Source organism: Hippopotamus amphibius, chromosome X (assembly GCF_030028045.1).
Source record: "Hippopotamus amphibius kiboko isolate mHipAmp2 chromosome X, mHipAmp2.hap2, whole genome shotgun sequence".
In the NCBI taxonomy this organism is placed as follows: domain Eukaryota; kingdom Metazoa; phylum Chordata; class Mammalia; order Artiodactyla; family Hippopotamidae; genus Hippopotamus; species Hippopotamus amphibius.
In genome coordinates, this window is record NC_080203.1 from 76,515,532 (window position 1) to 76,528,448 (window position 12,917).

Genomic DNA, 12,917 nt, shown 5'->3' on the forward strand with positions numbered 1-12,917 from the left:
ATGTGGAATCTTCCTGGCCCAGGGCTCGAACCCATGTCCCCTGCATTGGCAGGTGGATTCTTAACCACTGCGCCACCAGGGAAGCCCCTAGTCAACATTTTTTGGGGTAGAGCTTGATTATACCACTAATTTATATTAATGGATTGCGGATTCTCTTGCAACATTAAAGTTTATATTAGGTTTTGAATCGACTTAGATAAAAAAAAAACATTGTTTTGCAGTTGGATTTATATTTTTCTTTAATGTAGTCACTAGTAAAATCTGCTAGATTTGGCCCCTGTCCGCACCAAAGACTCTAGTTGAAAAAAATGTGGAAATTGTGAAGCATTATGTAAGAAAAATATTAAACCATATCAGATATATGGAAGTCTTATTGCCTACCATATGTACTGTCATTTTTTTAAATTTATTTATTTATTTGTTGGCTGTGTTGGGTCTTCGTTGCTGCAAACGGGCTTTCTCTAGTTGCGGTGAGCAGGGGCTACTCTTCATGGTGGTGTGTGGTCTCCTCATTTTTGTGGCTTCTCTTGTTGTGGAGCACAGGCTCTAGGCACGTGGGCTTCAGTAGTTGTGGCACATGGGCTCAATAGTTGTGGCTCACGGGCTCTAGAGCACAGGCTCCATAGTTGTGGTGCACGGGCTTAGTTGCTCCATGGCATGTGGGATCTTCCTGGGGTGGGGATTGAACCCATGTCCCCTGCATTGGCAGGCGGATTCTTAACCACTGCACCACCTAGGAAGTCCTGTACTGCCATTTTTTTAAGATTTTTGTTTGTTTATTTTAAATTTAGCTAAGTCTTGAGTAATTTGGAATCATTAGTTAAGCATTTTACCTCTGATTCAGTAGTCATAGGGGTGGTTATCCCTAATATTTTTTAGTTATTTTGAAATGCACAGTGTTTATTCATTGTGCAATGCTGTAATGTAGTATATTGAGATTGCCCTGTCTAGAAAATGTTACTAAGATGAAACGTAATTCAAAATCTTTCTTCCTTTGTGACTTAGTTTTCTCTACCCTCTTAAACACAAAGGTAAATGTCTTAAGTCAAACTTAATGGCTTTGTCATTCAAACGTACCTGTATCCCCTCTTTTTTCTCTATTTGTTTTTTAGGGTCAGAATTGAGATATAACCAAGAAAAAGCACAAAGCCATAATATCATTGCACTATTTCTTTTGACTTAAAGGGGGAAAAGTACTGAAATTTGGCAGATGTTGATTTTAAACAATTTAAAATATATCAAGGGTGAGTTAAAAGTCTTGTGCATCTATATTACATGGCAGGTATTGTCAGAATGCCACTGTATATTAATAATAACTGTTGAAATGACTTTTCCATGTTTCTAGAAGCATTTATAAGTGCTTTGTGTGAAACCATGGTGCACAGAGGTCTTTGGACTGCCCTGAAACCCATTTTATCACGTGTGTAGCTTGTTCCCCATGTTTTCTTTCCTCATGTGATACTATATGTATAAGATCTAACTAGCTGGTGTCAAGTTCAGATTATTCTGATTTTCACCAAATGTTTTAAAACGTACAAAATTTTTCACACAGTGAGCTTTTTTAAAAATTTTTATTTATTTATTTATTTTATTGGCTGCGTTGGGTCTTCATTGCTGTGCGTGGGCTTTCTGTAGTTGCGGAGAGCAGGGGCTACTCTTCATTGCAGTGCACAGGCTTCTTATTGCAGTGGCTTCTCTTGTTGTGGAGCATGGGCTCTAGGTGAGCAGGCTTCAGTAGCTGCAGGTTGTGGGCTCAGTAGTTGTGGCACACGGGCTTAGTTGCTCCGAAGAATGTGGGATCTTCCTGGACCAGGGCTCAAACCTGTGTCCCCTGCATTGGCAGGCAGATTCTTAACCACTGTGCCACCAGGGAAGCCCAGTGAGCTTTTATTTTTATTTTACTATTTTTTATTGAGGTATAATTGATGTACAATATTATATAGGGTTTCAGGTGTAGAATATAGTGATTCACAATTTTTAAAGGTTATATCCCATTTATAGCTATAAAATATTGGCTATATTCCCTTGCTGTACAATATATCCTTGTAGCTTATTTATTTTATACATAGCAGTTTGTACCTCTTAATCCCCTACTTCTATCTTGCCCCACCCCCTTCACTCTCCCCAGTAGTAACCACTAGTTTGTTCTCTATATTTGTGAGTATGTTTCTGTTTCATTATGTTCATTTATTTGTTTTATTTTTAAGATCCCACATGTAAGTGATAACATGCAGTATTTGTCTTTCTATCTCTGACTTATTTCACTAGGCATAATAGACTGCAGGTCCATCCATGTTGTTGCAAATCACAAATTTTCATTCTTTTTTATGGCTGAGTAGTGTTCCATTGTATATCTATATAACGCATCTTCTTTATCCATTCATCTGTAGATGGACACTTAGGTTGCTTCCATACCCTGGCTATTATAAATAGTGCTGCTATGAATATAGTGCGTGTATCTTTTCGAATTAGTGTTTTCTTCGTCCTCAGATACGTACCCAGAATTGGAATTGCTGGATCATACAGTAGTTCTATTTTTAGTTTTTTGAGAAACCTCCACGCTGTTTTCCACAGTGGCTTCACCAATTTACATTCATAACAACAGTGTATGACGGTTCCCTTTTCTCTACATCCTTGCCAACACTTATTTGTGTTCTTTTTGATGATGGCCATTCTGACAGGTGTGAGGTGGTATCTCGCGGTTTTAATTTGCATTTCCCTGATGACTAACGATGCTGAGCCGCTATTCATGTGCCTGTTGGCCATCTGTCTTTGGAAAAATGTCTATTCAGGTCTTCTGCCCACTTTTTTAAAATTATTTATTTATTTATTTATTCATTTTTGGCTGTGTTGGGTCTTAGTTGTGGCACACAGGATCTTATGTTGTGGTGCACGGGCTTGTCTCTAGCTGTGGCTTACGGGCTCCAGCGTTCATGGGCTCAGCAGTTGCGGCACACAGGCTTACTTGCCCCTCGGCATGGGGGATCTTAGTTCCCCGTCCAGGGATTGAACCTGTGTCCTCTGCATTGGAAGGTGGATTCTTAACCACTGGACCACCAGGGAAGTCCCTCTGCCCGTTTTTTAAATGGTTTGTTTGTTTAAATGTTTAAAATTTTTATTTTGTGTTGTTTTAGAGGGCAAATGTTAATACTGTTCTATTCAGAAAGACAATTTTAATGTGCCTTTGTGTAGCTGTATTTTAAAATACTTTAAAGAAATATGCCCTGTTATAATGCAATCTGAAATTGTTAAGTTCTGATTGTGTATCAAAAATAAAAATATTCGCCAAAAAATTAATTAAATTTATAAATGCAAAAAGGGGGTATTGCAATATTTTCTGCTTCTGTATATAACGAGAGTCATTAGACATAGGTAGCACAACCTGATGTGAAAGGTTAATTTTATATGATACTCAGAGTCTAGTTAAAAATGGGAGGGAATTCCCTGGTGGTCCAGTGGTTAGGACTCTGCACTCTCACTGCCGAGGGCCCGGATTCAATCCCTGGTCAAGGAACTAACATCCCACAAGCCACACCAAGAAAAAACACAGAAGGGTAAAAAGAGAGATAAAACTTTATCCCCTAGTTTGGCCTAAATAATTTTGATTATATTTTTGGATTCTACTAAATGGTAACTTAAATGACATTTGGAAAAACCTGTACTTGATTTTTGAAACATGTGTTTCTAAAAATCTGAGCTCAAGGCAAAAAAGGAAAACAGGAAAGCTGTGTCCATTTGCCATACTAAATGGATCAAATTGGTTTTTGTCAAATATTTCATCACAAAACATGCTGAAGCCCAGAGCTATTGTTAGGCTTATTAGGACTCTATTATTCATTTTTACAAATAATAAGAAAGCTATAGAAAGAATTTGGAAATTTTCTCTCTGTATGTCCCTGACTCTGTCTCAATCTGGCTAAGAAAAACTGTTCACTTTCTACTCGTTGCCATAATCTGAAAATTTGGAAGGTCAAAATATTTATTGCAGGAAGTGATCATAGAACTAAAAATAGTTTTTAAGGAAACCAGCTACACAGGGCAACCATCTTGCTCTTAAAGAAAATCATATGCCAAAAGGCTAATCATTGGCATATATGAAATTAACTATAAAGTATACATTAGAGGGAATTCCCTGGCAATCCAGTGGTTAGGACTTGGCACTCTCACTGCCAAGGGCCAGGTTCAATCCATGGTTGGGGAACTAATATCCCGCAAGCTGTGTGGCCAAAAAAAAAAAAAAAGTATATATTATAATTTCTGACCCAGTATTTGAAACTGGAAAAAAAATTAAAGTTACTAAAATCTTAAATAGGTTATGTGCAATGTCTCTGCTAAAGCTATTTTGTCTAAATATTTTGTTTAAAATGCCTTCAGAAATTGCAATTTTAATTATTGTTCATTTCATGTGATAGATACTGCTTTATGAATGATTCAAAATACCTATTACATATATTTAAATCGTAATATCTTTTCATCAAATGTGAATTTTTTTTTTCTTTTTTGGCCATGCCTCGTGGCTTGCGGGATCTCAGTTCCCAGACCAGGGACTGAACGGGGACCCTCGGCAGTGAAAGCCCAGAATCCTAAACGCTACGCCACCAGGAAACACCCTGAATTCTTTTTTCTGAATTGAAGTATAGCTGATTTACAATGCTGTGTTAGTTTCAGGTATATGACAAAGTGATTTAGTTATACATATATATACATATATATTCTTTTTCAGATTCTTTTCCATTATAGGTCATTACAAGATATTGAATATAGTTCCCTGTGCTATACTGTAGGCCCTTGTTTTTCAAATGTGAATTCTTAATTTGACAATGAAATCATACTATCAGCAAAAGACAGTTTTGTTGGATAGTCTAATAAGGAACAATTGCCAGTTCCATAAATAACTTTATATTTCTTTCCTTTTATTTATTTATTGGCTGCGTTGGGTCTTCATTGCTGCACATGGGCTTTCTCTAGTTGTGGTGAGTGGCGGCTACTCTTCATTGTGGTGCGCAGGCTTCTCAGTGTGGTGGCTTCCTGTTGCAGAGCACGAGCTCTAGGCACTCAGGCTTCAGTAGTTGCAGCACGCAGCCTCAGTAGTTGTGGTGCACGTGCTTAGTCGCTCCATGGCATTTGGGATCTTCCCAGACCAGGGATCAAACCCGTGTCCCCTGCATTGCCAGGCAGATTCTTAACCACTGAGCCACCAGGGAAGTCCCTAACTTTATATTTCTAAAATAAAGTGCTGGTACACTAGTAATCACAAATTTAGTTTCTTTTAATACTTTTTAAATCCTGTAAAGAAAGTTTTTTTTTTATAATCATCCTTTTTATTAATCAATCATGACATGGGAAAATGTTCAGTTGCTGTTTCTGGGAAGTGTTACAAACTTTACGTCTAGAGATAATGAAAAATTCTTATAGAATTTGTGATAAGTATACATATTGGGTTAGAAATTTTATAGTCATGTTGGATTGTCATGAAATTAATACTTGCAATCTAGACTGCTGTAGTTTGTACTTTTTCTGTATGTTTCAAATCAGGTATGTAAAACCATTTGTACTTAGAACCTTACTTGAATCATCCCAAATCTACTGATTGTAATATGTGGTTTGGTTTATAAACAAATAATAGCAATGTCTTGCACATTTCTGGAAATAAACTGTACAAGAATTTATGTATCTACTTCGGTATACAGTGTATAAATAAAATTTTCATTTATAAACACATACCAGATAAACCATTAGCCAGACTCATCAGGAAAAAAAGGGAGAAGATGCAAATCAACAGAATTAGAAATGAAAAAGAAGTAACAACCAACACCGCAGAAATACAAAAGAGCATGAGAGACTACTACAAGCCAATAAAGTGGATAGCCTGGAAGAAATGGATCACTTCTTAGTGGGATTTATCTCTGGAATGCAAGGATTCTTCAAAATACAGAAATCAACCAATGTGATACACCATATTAACAAACTGAAGGATAAAATCCATATGATCATCTCAGTAGATGCAGAAAAAGCTTTTGATGAAATTCAACACCCATTTATAATAAAAACTCTCCAAAAAGTGGGCATAGAAGAAAATTACCTCAACATAATAAAAGCCATATATGACAAACCAACAGCTAACATCATTCTAAATGGTGAAAAACTGAAAGCATTCCCTCTAAGATCAGGTACAAGACAAGGGTGCCCACTCTCACCACTACTATTCAACATAGTTTTGGAAGTTTTAGCCACAGCAATCAGAGAAGAAAAAGAAATCAAAGGAATCCAAATTGGAAAAGAAGTAAAATTGTCATTCTTTGCAGATGGCATGATATTATACATAGAAAACCCTAAAGATTCTACCAGAAAACTGCTAGCACTAATAGATGAATTTAGTAAAGTAGCAGTATACAAAATTAATGCACAGAAATCTCTTGCATTGCTATACACTAACAATGAAAAAGCAGAAAAAGAAATTAGGGAAACTCTCCCATTTACCACTGCAACAAAAAGAATAAAATACCTAGGAATAAACATGCCTAAAGAGGCAAAAGACCTGTATGCAGAAAACTACAAAACACTGATGAAAGAAATCAAAGATGATACAAACAGATGGAGGGACATAACCATGTTCTTGGATTGGAAGAATCGACATTGTTAAACTGACTATATTACCCAAAGCAATTTACAGATTCAATGCAATCCCTATCAAATTACCAATGGCATTTTTCACAGAACTAGAACAAGAAATCTTACAATTTGCATGGAAATGCAAAAGACCCCGAATAGCCAAAGCAATCTTGAGAAGGAAAGACAGAGCTGGAGGAATCAGGCTCCCTGACTTCAGACTATACTACAAGGCCACAGTGATCAAGACAGTATGGTACTGGCACAAAAACAGAAATAGAGATCAGTGGAAAAGAACAGAGGGCCCAGAGATAAACCCATGGACATATGGGCACCTTATCTTTGACAAAGGAGGCAAGCATATACAATGGAAAAAAACCTCTTCAATAAGTGGTGCTGGGAAAATTGGACAGCTACATGTAAAAGAATGAAATTAGAACACTTCCTAACACCATACACAAAAATAAACTCAAAATGGATTAAAGAGCTAAATGTAAGGCCTGACACTACAAAAATCCTAGAGGAAAACATAGGCAGAACACTCTATGACATACATCAAAGCAAGATCCTTTTTGACCCACCTCCTAGAATAATGGGAATAAAATCAAGAATAAACAAATGGGACCAAATGAAACTTAAAACCTTTTGCACAGCGAAAGAAACCATAAACAAGACAAGAAGACAACCCTCAGAATGGGAGAAAATACTTGCCAACAAAGCAATGGACAAAGGATTAATCTCCAAAATATACAAGCAGCTCATGCAGCTCAGTACCAAAAAAGCAAATAACCCAATCCACAAATGGGCGGAAGACCTAAATAGACACTTCTCCAAAGAAGACATACAGATGGCCAACAAACACATGAAAAGATGCTGAACATCACTGATCATTAGAGAAATGCAAGTCAAGGCCCCAATGAGGTATCACCTCACACTGGTCAGAATGGCCATCAGCAAAAACATCTAGAAACAATAAATGTTGGCGAGGGTGTGAAGAAAAGGGAACTCTCCTGCACTGTTGATGGGAATGTAAGTTGGTACAGCCACTATGGAAAACAGTTGAGAAGTTCCTTAAAAAACTGAAAATGAAACTACCATATGATCCAGTAATCCCCGTACTGGGCATATACCCAGAGAAAACCATAATCCAAAAAGAAACATGTACCATAATGTTCATTGCAGCACTATTTACAATAGCCAGGACATGGAAGCAACTTAAATGCCCATCAACAGATGAATGGATAAAGAAGATGTGGCACGTATATACAATGGAATATTACTCGGCCATAAAAATGAATGAAATTGAGTTATTTGTAATGATGTGGATAGACCTAGAGACTGTCATACAGAGTGAAGGAAGCCAGAAAGAGAAAAACAAATACCGTATGTTAACTCATATATAAGGAATCTAAAAAAAAAGAAATTGGTACTGATGAACCCAGTGACAGGGCAAGAATAGAGATGTAGATGTAGAGAACGGACTTGAGCACACAGGGGGATGGCAAAGGGGAAGCTGGGATGAAGTGAGAGAGTAGCACTGACATACTACCAAATTTAAAATAGATAGCTAGCAGGAAGTTGCTGTATAACAAAGGGAGATCAACTCGATGATGGGTGTTGTGTTAGAGGGCCAGGGTAGGGAGGATGGGAGGGAGTTGCACGAGGGAGGGAATATGGGGATATATGTATTAATACAGCTGATTCACTTTGGTGTACCTCAAAAACTGGTACAGGTATGTAAAGCAATAAAGAGCTTAAAAATAATAAAATAAAAAAAATAAAACTCTTAGAGGAAAACACAGGCAGAACACTCTATGACATAAATCAAAGCAAGATCTTTTTGACCCACCTCCTAGAATACTAGAAATAAAAACCCTGAAAAAGGAGGCAGAGTGCTAACTAGGGCCTGTCAGACAGTTTCACATACTGAATTCAACTCTCATATACCGATTAGCCCTTCCAATTTGCCACATGTTTGCTCCAGGCAAGAGAGCACTGGAAAAGAGTGAAACAGCCTGATCCCATAATATTCAAGATATTAAATTGTTGCCTCAGGTTAACTGAAGGATTTGGTAGAGGGGGGAAAAAGCAAGTAAAGACAAGTAAATTAGCTGAGACCAAAAGCCTTTGATAAGTGTATCCCCTGCCCTACCCAGTGAGCAAAGTGGAGATATTACTGACAAGGATCCCATTCTCAAAGGTCCTGACAGCTGTTTCTGGGGTGAAGAGCTGGGCCGTCAAAGCATAAACGGAAAGGATAAACCTCCCAGGCTTCATATTGCATATGCTGAAAATCGGTGAAAGGGTGTAGAGCTGTGAAAACATATGTATGATATCAAAATAGCTCTGGAATTCATATTCCACCTCCTCTGGCAGTGCCACTTCCCTGGTACTGGCCCAGGCAAATGTGAGAGCCCTCTAACTGGTTTCTAAACCTACCTGACTCTAGTTTCCCACACTTCACCTAAGAAAATCTAAAATGCCAATAAGAATGATGTCAATGCTCTGCTTAAGAGCCCTCACTGTTCGTGCCTCCGATGTCAGCCCCACCTGCTAATCCAGCCTCATCTGCAGCCACCTCCCTGTGCTCACACTCATGCTGGGTTCAGTTCCCTGAAAAGATCAGGCTGTTTCACACTTTCAACCATGCCTTTTCCCACTCTGTTCTATCTTGAATGGTCATCCCTCCACCCCAGTCTGCCTAGAAAATTCGTATACATCTTTCACTCCTCCTTCCTTAAGTAAGGATACTGGCACCCGGCTCATGACCTCCTCCTCCACCCTCATCCTTGATGCTCATACTAGGGGATCTCATAGTCCATGGAGATGACACAGCCAGCAACCTCTGGGTCCCTTGACTCTTTCAATTACCTTCTCCATTCCACTTCAGCCACCTGCACCCAAAGCAGCACATCTCGAACTTTACTGAGGCCTAGGATTGCTTACCTCTAAAGTTGAACTCTTTGGTATTCCATTTCGAGACAATCTCCCCTCCTACCTGCTCTCTCAGGAGTAAGGGCCTCACAGGACACTGGTTCTTTTACCTCATATGGACACTTTTAATCCTTTGAGCCCTCCATTTTCTCCCAGTCTGCCAGCCCCTCCTGGCCTCTTTTCCTTCCCTTTCCATCCTTTCTTAATGCCATGCTTGATCACCTGAACTACTCTCTCACCAGCAGCCTCAATTCCCTTTGTGTTCCTGTCTGCCAAAGCAGTCCCACAAACCTCTCACCCTGTGTTGGTACTACCAACCACCCTTCTCCCCTCCTTCACCTGGTTGTTTCCACCCTCCTAGAGAAAATTCTCAAAACCATACAAATTAGTGACATGATACATCCATTGTCTAATCCCTTCTACAAACAAAACAACATTCACACTCATCCTTGTCTCTATCACATCTTCCTGTTCAAGATCCACCCATCCATTTGGGCCCTATATGCCATCTTTTTCAATCTCCTTCAGAAACTTGCTCCATCAATTATCCCTTCTCTCTGATTTCAATCTGTGGTGCCTCTTCTCAGTCTTAAACATGCTTGGGTCTCTCCTGTTAATAACAAAAACAAACAAACAAAAACAAAAAAAACTCTCTCTTGACCCTGAATCTTCATCGGGTGCCAGTGTCTCTCCTTCTCAGCTTCAGCCTCTCCAAATAGTAGTAGTCTATGTTTCCTGCCTCAACTTCCCCAGATCCACTCATGCCTCAAACTACTGAAAAACATTTCCATTGAAATTTCTTTTGGCAAAAGTCACCAGTGACTTCCAAACTGCCAAAGCTTTTCGGTCTTGATGTTACTGGACTTCCTTATGCATTTGACACTGCAGATAATTGCCTCCCCCTTGAAACATTCTTGTTCCTAGGTTTCCATCACAATAAATTCATTGTTTCCCAGTTATTCTGTACTTCTCTGAGCATTCCTTTTTTTTTTTTTTTTCTTGGCCGCACTGTGCACAGCATGTGGGATCTTAGTTCCCTGACCAGGGATGGAACCCGTGCCCCCTGCAGTGGAAGCTGAGTCACTGGACCACCAGGGAAGTCCCTCTCTGAGCATTCCTGTTTGTTCTCCATTTTTATTTTATATTTTTGTAGGCAATTTTATTTTTTCTATTTTTAAAAAAAATTATTTTTATTTTTATTTTTTAATTGAAGTATAGTTGATTCAGAATATCATTAGTTTCAGGTGTACAGCACAGTGATTCAGTCATAAATATATATGTATATATGTGTATATTTATTCCTTTTCAGATTCTTTTCCCTTATAAGTTAGTACAAAATATTAAGTATAGTTCCCTGTGCTATACAGTACATCCTTGTTTTTGTAGGCAATTTTAATTTTATTTTCATGCATTTTCTTTTATTTACTTTTTATTGAAATGTTGATTTACAACGTTGTGATAGTTTCAGGTGTACAGCAAAGTGATTCAGTTTTATATATATGTTCCTTTTCTTATTCAGTCTATTTCTGTTTTGTAAATAAGTTGTCCGTTTGTATCTTTTTTAAGGTTCTACGTAGTGGTATCATATGATATTTGTCTTTGTCTGACTAACTTCACTTAGTATAATCATCTCTAGGTCCATCCATGTTGCTGCAAATGGCATTATTTCATTTGTTCTCTCTCTTTTTATTTTTTAATTTTTGGCTGTACCCTGTGGCATGCAGGATCTTAGTTCCCCAACCAGGGATCAAACCCGTGCCCCCTGCAGTGGAAGCGCAAAGTTTTAACCACTGGAACACCAGGGAAGTCCCCTGTTCTCTCTTTTTAAAACCTCTTCCTCCTTCCACCACTTAAGTGTTCATATTTCCCAATGTTTTGTCAAAAATTGCAAGGGGTCTGAGATGTTACCACACTTGCACAGTTATGTACATTGTATGTATGGATACTAAAGAAACACAACACACCTGGACCAAGGAATTTTTTTTTTATTAAAAAAAACCAGATCAACAGCCAGCGTAACACTATGTCCATCCCCCACACCCAGACCCACAGGTGACAGGATGAGAACTGATGGAAACTTTTTTTATAATAAATTATTTTTAGCTGTGTTGGGTGTTTGTTGCTGCACGTGGGCTTTCTCTAGTTGCTGAGATCAGGGGCTACTCTTCGTTGCTGTGCTCGGGCTTCTCATTGCAGTGGTTTCTCTTGTTGTGGAGCACGGGCTCTAGGTGTGCAGGCTTCAGTAGCCTTGGCTCGTGGGCTCTAGAGCACAGGCTCAGTAGTTGTGGCATATGAGCTTAGTTGCTCCGCGGCCTGTGGGATCTTCCCAGACCAGGGCTCGGACCCGTGTCCCCTGCATTGGCAGGCGGATTCTTAACCACTGTGCCACCAGGGAAGTCCCCTGATGGAAACTTTGTATGTGAGTGGCGGGTTTCATCCCAAAGATGAGGGATAGAGAACAGTGGATTTTCTCCATTTATATGCGGGAGAGAGACAGCCATCCTGCTCCCCTCTGAAAGGAGAGAGAAAATGCTTTGCTCCTTGGAGAGGGACTGGAAAGGATCCAGGTCCTTATAACAACCTTTTGTAATGTTAACATGTCCTTCCAGGAGCCAGATAAGTCCTGTGTCTCCAGCTTTTACAGCCTAGCGATGTCTCCAAAGTTTGGGCTTTATCCCTTTTGAAGTGTTAATACTTAGGGAAATAGTGCTCAGTCTTCCTGAAATCTTGGGCACTTCACCTGGGGTTCTGGTCCCGGCTGTAACCATTTGGAGCCCTTGGAGAGATGAGACGTTTTATTATCCCTTTGGATCAGAGCAGTGAGCTAGACAAATGACTAGAGATATCCTCATGGTATGTGAAAACTGAAATGCAGGGGAAGTGAAAGCAAATATTCTCCATCTTTATATTGTGTACATCCCCATGTCCAGGTGGCTGGGGCTTTTTACGGGGGTGCTGAGAAATTCAGGGAAGTTTTATTTTCCACACCAGAATTCTATCTTCTGTCTTGACCATCCTACCTCCTCTTGTTGTTTTAACTGCTGCCTCTATGCTAAGACCTTCAAATATCACCCCATCTATATCTGAGCGTTCTAACCCCACATGTTCAAAATGGAACTCATCACCTCCACCCCCAAACTCTTGTATCCTCTACATTAGTTGACAGCAGCACCATCTGTGTCATACTTGTGGCTGTTCTCATTATTGGAATAACCTTTCTATACATGGAAGAATTTCCACATTATGAGCTCTGGCTCCCTCATGTAAGAGTCAGAACTATCTGCCGGTCTCCCTTGAAGCTAAAAATAGTCCCAGGACTTAGCCTCCTCCACTCAGATACACCTGCATGAGACTGAGCACCCTGAGGAAACCAG